The sequence below is a fragment of the Alexandromys fortis genome, unplaced genomic scaffold, assembly GCF_014885135.2.
Source record: "Alexandromys fortis isolate MF-2015 unplaced genomic scaffold, M_Fortis_MF-2015_v1.1 scaffold_212, whole genome shotgun sequence".
Taxonomy (NCBI): Eukaryota; Metazoa; Chordata; class Mammalia; order Rodentia; family Cricetidae; genus Alexandromys; species Alexandromys fortis.
In genome coordinates this window covers 2,377,071-2,386,010 of record NW_026068091.1, presented here as the reverse complement: position 1 = coordinate 2,386,010, position 8,940 = coordinate 2,377,071, and positions in this window count along the sequence as shown.

The following is an 8,940-nucleotide window of genomic DNA, read 5'->3' as shown; positions in this document are numbered from 1 at the left end:
TTTTTAGGATGTCTCTGACCCTTCCTGTGTCTGTCCCTGAGCTTGACTCTCTGAGGGGTGTGTGTGTGTGTGTGTGTGTGTGTGTGTGTGTGTGTGATTGTCTTCTGTCTGCCTGCCTAAGTCTCTCTCCCTCTACACACTCTACCCCCCCCCCATTTTACTCAGTCTCCCCACCCCGCCTAGGTAGCCCCGCGGGCCTGCATCCAAGGCGACCCGGGGTAGGGCCTTGCTGGCGCTGACAGAGCCTTGCGCCCGCGGCCCAATTAGCGCGCGGCGCGGGCGACGCGGCATCTGGAATTGCGCTGCGCTCACGGCCAAGGCCGATTGTTTAGTCTGCGCGGCGGGGCGGGCGGCCCGCGCGGTGGCCCCACATCTGGAGCCGCGGCCAGACGGGCCTGCTGGCGGCTGGCCGGGGTGCGTGTGCATTTTTAACTCTGGGATTTGCTGACAAGTTAAGAAGTCAGAAAGTCAGTGGCGGCGGCGGGAACTGGCGGGGAGTGCAGGGAAGGGAGCGGCTGGGGCAGCTGCCCAACCCGGGTGACTTTTTCTTCCGGATTGCGTCCCTCCCCGCCTTTATCTTCTCCTTCCTTTTCATTAATTAAGTGGCTGAATTATCCCTAAATCCCCACACTCCCCAGCTGGCAGGAGCTCCCTGGAGGCCCGCATCTACCAGGGAAAGCCCTGTGCACTCTGGTCTCCCACGCTGTGGAGAAGCACACAGAAAGACAGAGTGGCTCTGCAGTTGGGCGGCAAAGAGGACCAGAGGACAACTCTCAACTCGCTAACGGGACTCTTGGCACAGCTCCGTGTCCCCCTTGGGGATGGTCCAAACTGAGGAGCCTTTCTCACTTTGCCAGCGAGCCTTCCAATCCTAGCAGACATGCTTTTGAGTTTCCATTCATTCGCATAGTAAATAGCGGTTACACATTGTGTCGGGCCTGGGGGCACAGCTGTAAGCGTGATGGGCGTATGCTTGTCCAGCACAGTTGACATTTTAGTAAAGATGAAAGATACACTGAGAGATGCCGGGCCTGGTGGCGCGCGCCTTTAATCCCAGCCCTTGGGAAGCAGAGGCCCGTGGATCTCTGTGAGTTCGAGGCCAGCCTGGCTACAAAATGAGTTCTAGGGCAGGCAGGACTGTTACACAGAGAAATCCTGTCTCGGAAAACAAAACAAAAGTCCAGAGGGAGACCTAAGACCGGAAGTCAACAAACTCTTGGAACTGGGAGTGTAGCACAGTTGGTTGAGTGCTTGGCTAGTCTGCTGGAAACTCTGGGTTCGGTTCTTGCCCTTGGCAGGTGGAGACAAAAGGGGATCAAGAGTTCAAGGCCACTGTTCTTTAGGAAGAGTCAAGCCAGTCTGAAATACTGAGACTGGCTCTGTATAAAAAAAAAAAAACCAGAACAGCCTGGCGGTGGTGGCGCACGCCTTTAATCCCAGCACTCAGGATGCAGAGGCAGGCGGATCTCTGGGAGTTCGAGGCCAGCCTGGTCTACAAGAGCTAGTGCCAGGACAGGCTCCAAAGCTACAGAAAAACTTAGAAAAAAACTTAAAAAAAAAAAAGAACAAAGATACAAAGTATTGAAAAACAAGTTGGATGATTGTAGCTTATTTCTTCTGTAATCAGTATGACAGATTGATCCTTTTGTTTGTATCCACTGGTCAGGCCCTCAATGTCTTAGTGAGGTATTCCCATGTTCACTGAATTAAGCTTTGACTACAAAACCAGGGATTTTGTGTTTGCTTTTGTTTGTGTTTCAAGACAGAGTTTCTCTGTGTAACAGCCCTAGCTGTCCTGAAACTAACTCTGCAGCAGACCAGGCTGGCCTCACAGAGATACACCTGCCTCTGCCTCCCAATTGCTGGATCAAAAGGTGTGCACCACCACCCGCTGGCCGAAACCAGTGATCTTTTTCATGTGTGTCTGGCATGCATGCATGTGTATATGAAGGCCAGAGGGCAAAGCTAATGTTTTCTTCTATTGCTTTCCATCTTTTTATTTTTTTAAGATTTATTCGTTTATTTTCTGTTTATAGGTGTTTTGTCTGCACCTTTGTCTGTGCACCATGTTCATTCCTGCTGCCAGTGGAGGTCAGAAGAGGGTGTCAGATCCCCTGAAGCTGGAGGTACAGATGGTTGCAAGCCACCCTGTGAGTGCTGGGAACTGAGCCTGAATCCTCAGTGGGGTTCTTCTTGTCCACCTTGATGTGAGTTCCTGGGATTGAACTCAGGTTACCTGGTGATCCTGGTGAGAGTCCTTACCTGCTGACCCATCTCTCCTAACCATATTTTTTTTCATATTTATGTGTGTGTTCACTCAGTCATCTCTTTAATCTTCATCATTGTCTTCAAAGACTGAGTCTTATATAGCCCAGGCTGTCCGCAAACTCTCTATGTAGCTGAGGATGACGTTGAACTCCTGATCTCCTGTCTCTACTCCCCAAGTGCTGGAATGGCAGGCACACACCACTATATTAAGTTTTGTTTTGTTTTGGCTTGGTTTTTTGAGACAGGGTTTCTCTGTAGCTTTAGAGCCTGTCCTGGAACTACCTCTTGTAGACCAGGCTGGCCTCTAACTCACTGAGATCTGCCTGCCTCTGCCTCCGGAGTGCTGGGATACTATGTTAAGTTATTGGGCACTGGAGATTAGCCCACAGCTTTCTGCGTGTTAGGACGTCACTCTACCAACTGAGCTACATCCTCAGCCCTGTAAAGCATAACTTTTATTTTCATTTCCGCATCAGAAAACCTAGTTGCTACAGTATGCACATGGTTAATTTGGTTTTGCTGTTTTAAGATAGTGTCCTTCTATGTAGCTCAGGCTGGCCTTGAACTCATAGTCCTTTGTCAACCTTAGCTCAGGTATTAAGGTTCCTGCCTTTTTCCTTGGCGGGCTTGATCTAGCTCCTTCTTTCCTTCTAGTCTATGTGTTTGTACTCCATGGAGGTAGACCTAAGGTCTGCTCTCCGCCCCAGGAAATAGTGACTACACCTTGCCTTTGGGCACAGGGAGACTCCACTGGATGCTCTGGGTGAGTTTCCTGGAACTAGCTCTTGTAGACCAGGCTGGCCTCGAACTCAGCGATCAGCCTGCCTCTGTCTGCCTCTGCCTCTGCTAGGATTAAAGGCGTGTGCCACCACTGCCCGGCAAGTCCTTCAGAATTTGCTAGAAGTTCTGGGAATAGTTTATGTACATGCACATACATCTATTCCATTTGACATGTATTTCCAAAGAGTTTAAAAACTTTTAGTATGTGTATAGTGTACGCATGTGTGTGTGTGCTTGGATGCTCCAGATCATTTCTGAATGCAGAGGCCAAAGGAGGAAGTCCTTGTCCTGCTCTGCCTCTTCTTGTTCTATGCTCTCCGCTAAACCTTGGGCTAGACTGGCAGGCAATAATCCCCATGGCCCACCTCTCCCACCCCCACTTCTTGTACGTGTGCTGAGGATTTGAACTCAGATCTTCCTGCTTACGGGCAAATATTCTTATCCAATTAATCACATCCCTAAGCCCCTAAGATTCCAGGAACTCTTCTCATTGTTGGTTGTTGTTTCGTTTCGTTTCGTTGTTTTTCAAGACAAGGTTTCTCTGTGTTCTGGCTGTTCTAGAACTCACTTTGCAGCCCAGGCTGGCCTTGAACTCACAGAGATCCGCCTGCTTCTGCCTCCCAAGTGCTGGGATAAAAGGCGTGCGCGCCACCACCGCCTAGCTCTGTTTTTGTTTTTGAGATAGAGTTTCACCATGTAGCCCAGGCAGGCCTGCAACTGTAGCCTAGGCAGGCCTGCAACTTTCTACATAGTCCGAATTTATCTTTAATTTACAGTCCTTGGCTCTGGTCACCTGGCTCCTAGGATTACAAGCAGGGGTTACTATGTCCAGACCCTAGTGCTGAGCTTTATATAAATTTGCTATGTGATCCCAGGCAACACACACAGCCACTCTGGGCCTCATCTGTTACATGTTTCCATCGTCTCTGCTTATGTCATAGTCTGACTGTGAGGGCTGCTCACCACAGGTGGCTGTGGCAGGGAGTAGGTTCTCCTGGTGTCTTAGGGTTTCTGTTGCTGTGGTAAGACACCAGCTTGGCAAAAAAAGGTTTATTTAGCTTACATTTTCACATCATAGTCCATCATTAAAAGAAATCGGGGCAGGACTCAAGGCACCTGGAGACAGGGAGCTGATGCAGAGGCCATGAAAGAGTGCTGTTCACTGCTTGCTCACCCTGCTTCTTTTCTACTACAACCCAGGACCACCTGCCTAGGGGTGGCACTGCCCACTGTGGTCTAGCCCCTCCCACTTCAATCATTAATCAAGGCAGACCCCACAGGCTTGACTACAGGCCAATCTTATGAAGGCAATTTCTCTTTCCAAATGACTCCAGCTGTGTCATAGTGACAAAGGCCAACTGGCACAGACCTGTTCAGAGCAGAATAAAGTGCAGCCGTGGCACACGCCTGTAATCCAGCACTCAGGAGACTGAGTCAGGAACCTGTCACAAGCTCCAGGCTACCCAGACTATAGTATGAGATTCTGTTTAAAAAATAAATAGGCTGGGGGGCTGGAGAGATGGCTCAGCCTTAAAGAACACTGACTGCTCTTCCAGAGGTCCTGAGTTCAATTCCCAGCAACCACATGGTGGCTCACAACCATCTGTAGTGGGATTTGATGTCCTCTCCTGGGATAAAGGTGTGCACGCCAATAGAACACCCATATACAGAAAATAAATAAATCTTTAATAAATAAATGGGGTTGTCTCGTCCAGCCATGATACGAGGGTTTGTGCCTGGTCTTACTGTAACTTGTTACGCTGTGTTCCGTTGATGTCCCTGGGAGGCCTGCTCTTTTCTAAAGGGAAATGGAGGGGGAGTGAATCTGGGGTGGAGGGTGGGGGACTGGGAGAAATGGAGGCGGGGGAAACTTTGTTCAGGGTGCAGTATATGAGAGAATAAATAAATTCTCCGTGTGGTGGCACATATGAACACAGCATTAGGAAGGCTGAGGCCGGGGGATCTCTGTGAGTTTGAGTCCATCCTGGTTCCAAACTAGCCAGCGCTACAAAGTGAGACCCTGTCAAAAAACAAAAACAAAATTTCCCCCAAACCAAAAGAACAAATAAAACAACTGCAGAAAAGTGGGTCAGATGTGGTGGTTAAACTTGGAGGCAGGAAGATCAAAAGGTATGTCCCCCGGCCCTGTCGCGACGCCTTGTGTCTCTTCATATCTCATAGCAGTCTTAAAAATAGTCGCTGAGCGGTGGTTCACACGCCTTTAATCCCAGCACTTAGGATGCAGAGACAGGTGGATCTCTGTGAGTTCGAGACCAGCCTGGTCTACAAGAGCTAGTTTCAGACAAGCTCTGAAGCTACAGAGAAACCCTGTCTCAAAAAACCAAGGAAATAAAAATAATAAAATAAAGAGTCAAGACTAGGAATGGTGGCACGCGCCTTTAATCTTAACACTTGGAAGGACGAGGCAGAAGGATCCCTGTGAGTTCGAGGCCAGCCAGGGCTACAATAGTGAAACCCGACCTCAAAAAAAACTAAACAAATAAGTAGGTTTTCTTTCTTTCCATCATCCTTCCCTTCCCCTCCTTTCTTTCCTAGTTTTGTTTAGTGTTTATATGTGTGCACACACACCCACGCTACCACCAACAGGCAGAGCTGTTTATGCACTGGCGCTCACAGGCTGTGCTTCTTCAAGTCATCCTGGGCTGCTTGCTGGGCCAGAGGCGGCAGTTTTCGCTCTTTAAAAAAATCATATGGAGGGGCTGGAGAGATGGCTCCAGAGGTTAAGATCACTGACCATTCTTCCGAAGGTCCTGAGTTCAATTCCCAGCAACCACATGGTGGCTCACAACCATCTGCAATGAGATTTGATGCCCTCTTTGGCCTGCAGGTGTACATGCAGGCAGAATACTGTATACATAATAAATAATAAAGAAGACGTTTTAAAAAAACATATGGAGTTAAAGAGACTGCTTAGCAGTTAAGAGCACTTGCTGCTGCTCTTCCAGAGGACCTGAGTTCAGTTCCAGCACCCACTTAGGCAGTTACCTCCAGGTCTAGGGGACCCAAAGCTCTCTTCTGGCTTCCATGGCACCTGCACACATTTGGACATACCCTTGCATAGACATATAAATAATCATATATATATACACACATACATAGTACATACATACATACATATACTTGTTTTTTTTTATAATGTATGCAACCTCACATACAAACTCAAACTCAAGGAGGCAGCCTTGCCAGCAAACGTCTTTACCCCCTGAGCCATTTCCCTGGCCTAATTGTCCCTTCTTTTTACCGAGCAGGAATCTGACACAGACTCCCCTGCTCAGGTCTGGGTGGTAAGGCCTGGCTGAGCTGTCTGCTGCCCAGTAGTTGTTTCCCAGTGCCTGAGTGGGCTCCAAGTGACTGGTGTTATAGGAATGGCACCTAGGGAGGCCCGTGAAGACCAGGCGGGAGACTTCCTGGGAGAGCTGAGGTTCAGGGGTGCATCTGAGGAATGAGCAGAAAAGAAGAAAAGTTCTAGGCAGGGTGGAAAACTCTGAAAAGAGCAGGAAATGGCTCTACTGACCAGAAGTGCTTATTTTTGGGCAAGTTGAGGCCGCACCGCGGAGGCTTGAATATCAGTTCCCTGGGGCAGGTCTGGCATGTTGTCCCTATATCTGCACCCAGGGGACTATATCACAGAGAACTTGCCAGGACAGGGACAGAGGAAGCCGGGGACTGGCCAGCGGAGGATGAAGGAGTCTCACCTGGCATGCTTCCATTTCCTGGCTAAGCACCCTGGTCCTCAGTCCCTCCCCCTGCATCCAGCAGTAAATAGATGTATAAAGCAACCATCCCATTTAAAGTTCTGCACACTGGAGGGAGGAGGGCCTGCAGGCCAGCTGCGCCCTTGTTTGGCAATGTTTGTGCTTACAACAAACCTGATAGACAGAGATTTATCACCGTTTTCATTAGCTGAGGTTGGTTTGCTTTGTTACAGGTTTCTACCAGGCTCTCTCCCGCGCCCCCACATCCCCACACACTGTGGAGTCACAGATTTATAGCAGGCAGGAGGGTGGGGGCTTCAGGGAGGGAGGGGCAGAGCAAGGTGCGGGCTTGGAGCAGCCTGGAGAGGAAAATCAGGCATCTGAAGGGGGTGTGGCCAGGAGTGCATGGGGAGGAAAGACAAGAGAAGGGAGTTAATTAGGCTGAGTGTGTGGACATGGGTCCTGGGCAGGGGTTGATGGGTACTTGAAATCCCCTTCCCCCTGACACACACACACATACACACACACACATCTCGACATCACCCTTTGGAACATAGATATTGGTAAGTTACTGATTTTTGTTAAGATTTATTTTAGTTTTAATTATGTTGGGGTGGGGAGTGCAGACGTGGGCGTAGATGCCTGAAGAGCCAAATGTCAGACCCCTAGAGCTGGGGTTACACCTTGTGAGCACACACACCGCCACCCCTGATGGTGCTGGGAATCTAATCACGTGTCTACGAGTGCAGTTCAAGCTCTTAACTGCTGAAACATCACCCTACTTCCCCCTACTTTAGCTTTTTGAGACAGAGTCTCACTATGCAGCCCTGGCTGTCGTAGAACTTGCTCTGTGGACCAGGCTGGCCTAAAATTCAGAGATTTGGCTGCCTCTGCCTCCAAAGTGCTGGCATTAAAGATGTGCAGTATCACTCTTGGGTGTTGTTGTTCTTGTTGTTGTTGTTATGATGATGATGCCAAGGAGGGTTTGGGGCATCCTCAGCAAGCACTCTAATGCTAAGTTACATCACCTCTTAGGTTTTTGTTTTTGTTTTGTTTTGTTTTTGAAAGGTCTTATGTAATGAAGGCATCTCAGTTACAGTTCTATTGCTGTGAAGAAACACTGTGACCAAGGCCATTCCGATAAAAGAAAGCATTTACTTCAGAGCTTGCTACAGTTTCAGATAGTTGGTCCATTATCATGGTGGGAAGCAGACAGCCATTGCACAGGAGCAGTAGCTGAGAGCTTTATATTCTAATCCAGAGACTGAGAGTCTCTGGGCCTGGTGTGGGCTGTTGAAACCTCAGAGCCAACTCCCAGTGACACACCTTCTCCAACAAGGCCAATCTTATTCAAACCACCACAGCAGGCTATCCTCAGACTTGCTATGTGACCAAGGCTGGTCTTGAACTTCTGATTCTCTTGACTTCACCTTCCAACTGTTGGGATATAGGTATGCATTGCTAAGCCCAGCCACATTTCTTATATTTTGAGAAACGGTTCCATGGTGTTGCTTGGGCTGCTCTCGAGCTCAGAATCTTGCTGCCACGGTCTCCCAAGTCCTGCGGTTGCCAGGCGTGGTGGTTAGTGGACATTATCTGTGATCTCAGCATGCAGGAGTCTGAAGCAGGTTTATAGTCCCCGTCCAGCGTTTAGGCCTACCTTGTCTCACAAAAACAAAACAGGGCCATGGAGATGACTCAATAGGGAAAAGCACTTGCCCCCAAGACTGGCATCCAGAGTCTGATCTCCCAAACCCTCATGGTAGATGCAGATAACTAACTCCTTTAAGTTGTCCTTGGACATCTACATGTGTGAACCCATGGCACGGTCAGACACACACACAATACACACACATACAAACACACACACTCGCCAGGCAGTGGCGGCACACACCTTTAATCCCAGCACTCGGGAGGCAGAAGCAGGTGGATCTCTGTGAGTTCGAGGCCAGCCTGGTCTACAAGAGCTAGTTCCAGGACAGGCACCAAAGCTACAGAGAAACCCTGCCTTGAAAAACCAAAAAAAAAAAACCCACACATACTCAAACTAATAAATAAGGCTGGTGTAATGGTTAGGTTTTCATCAGCTTGTAATAGGCTGGGGTCATTTGGGAAGAAAGAACCTCAACTAAGAAAATGCCCTCATCAGATTAGCTTATAGGCAAGGCTGTAGGGC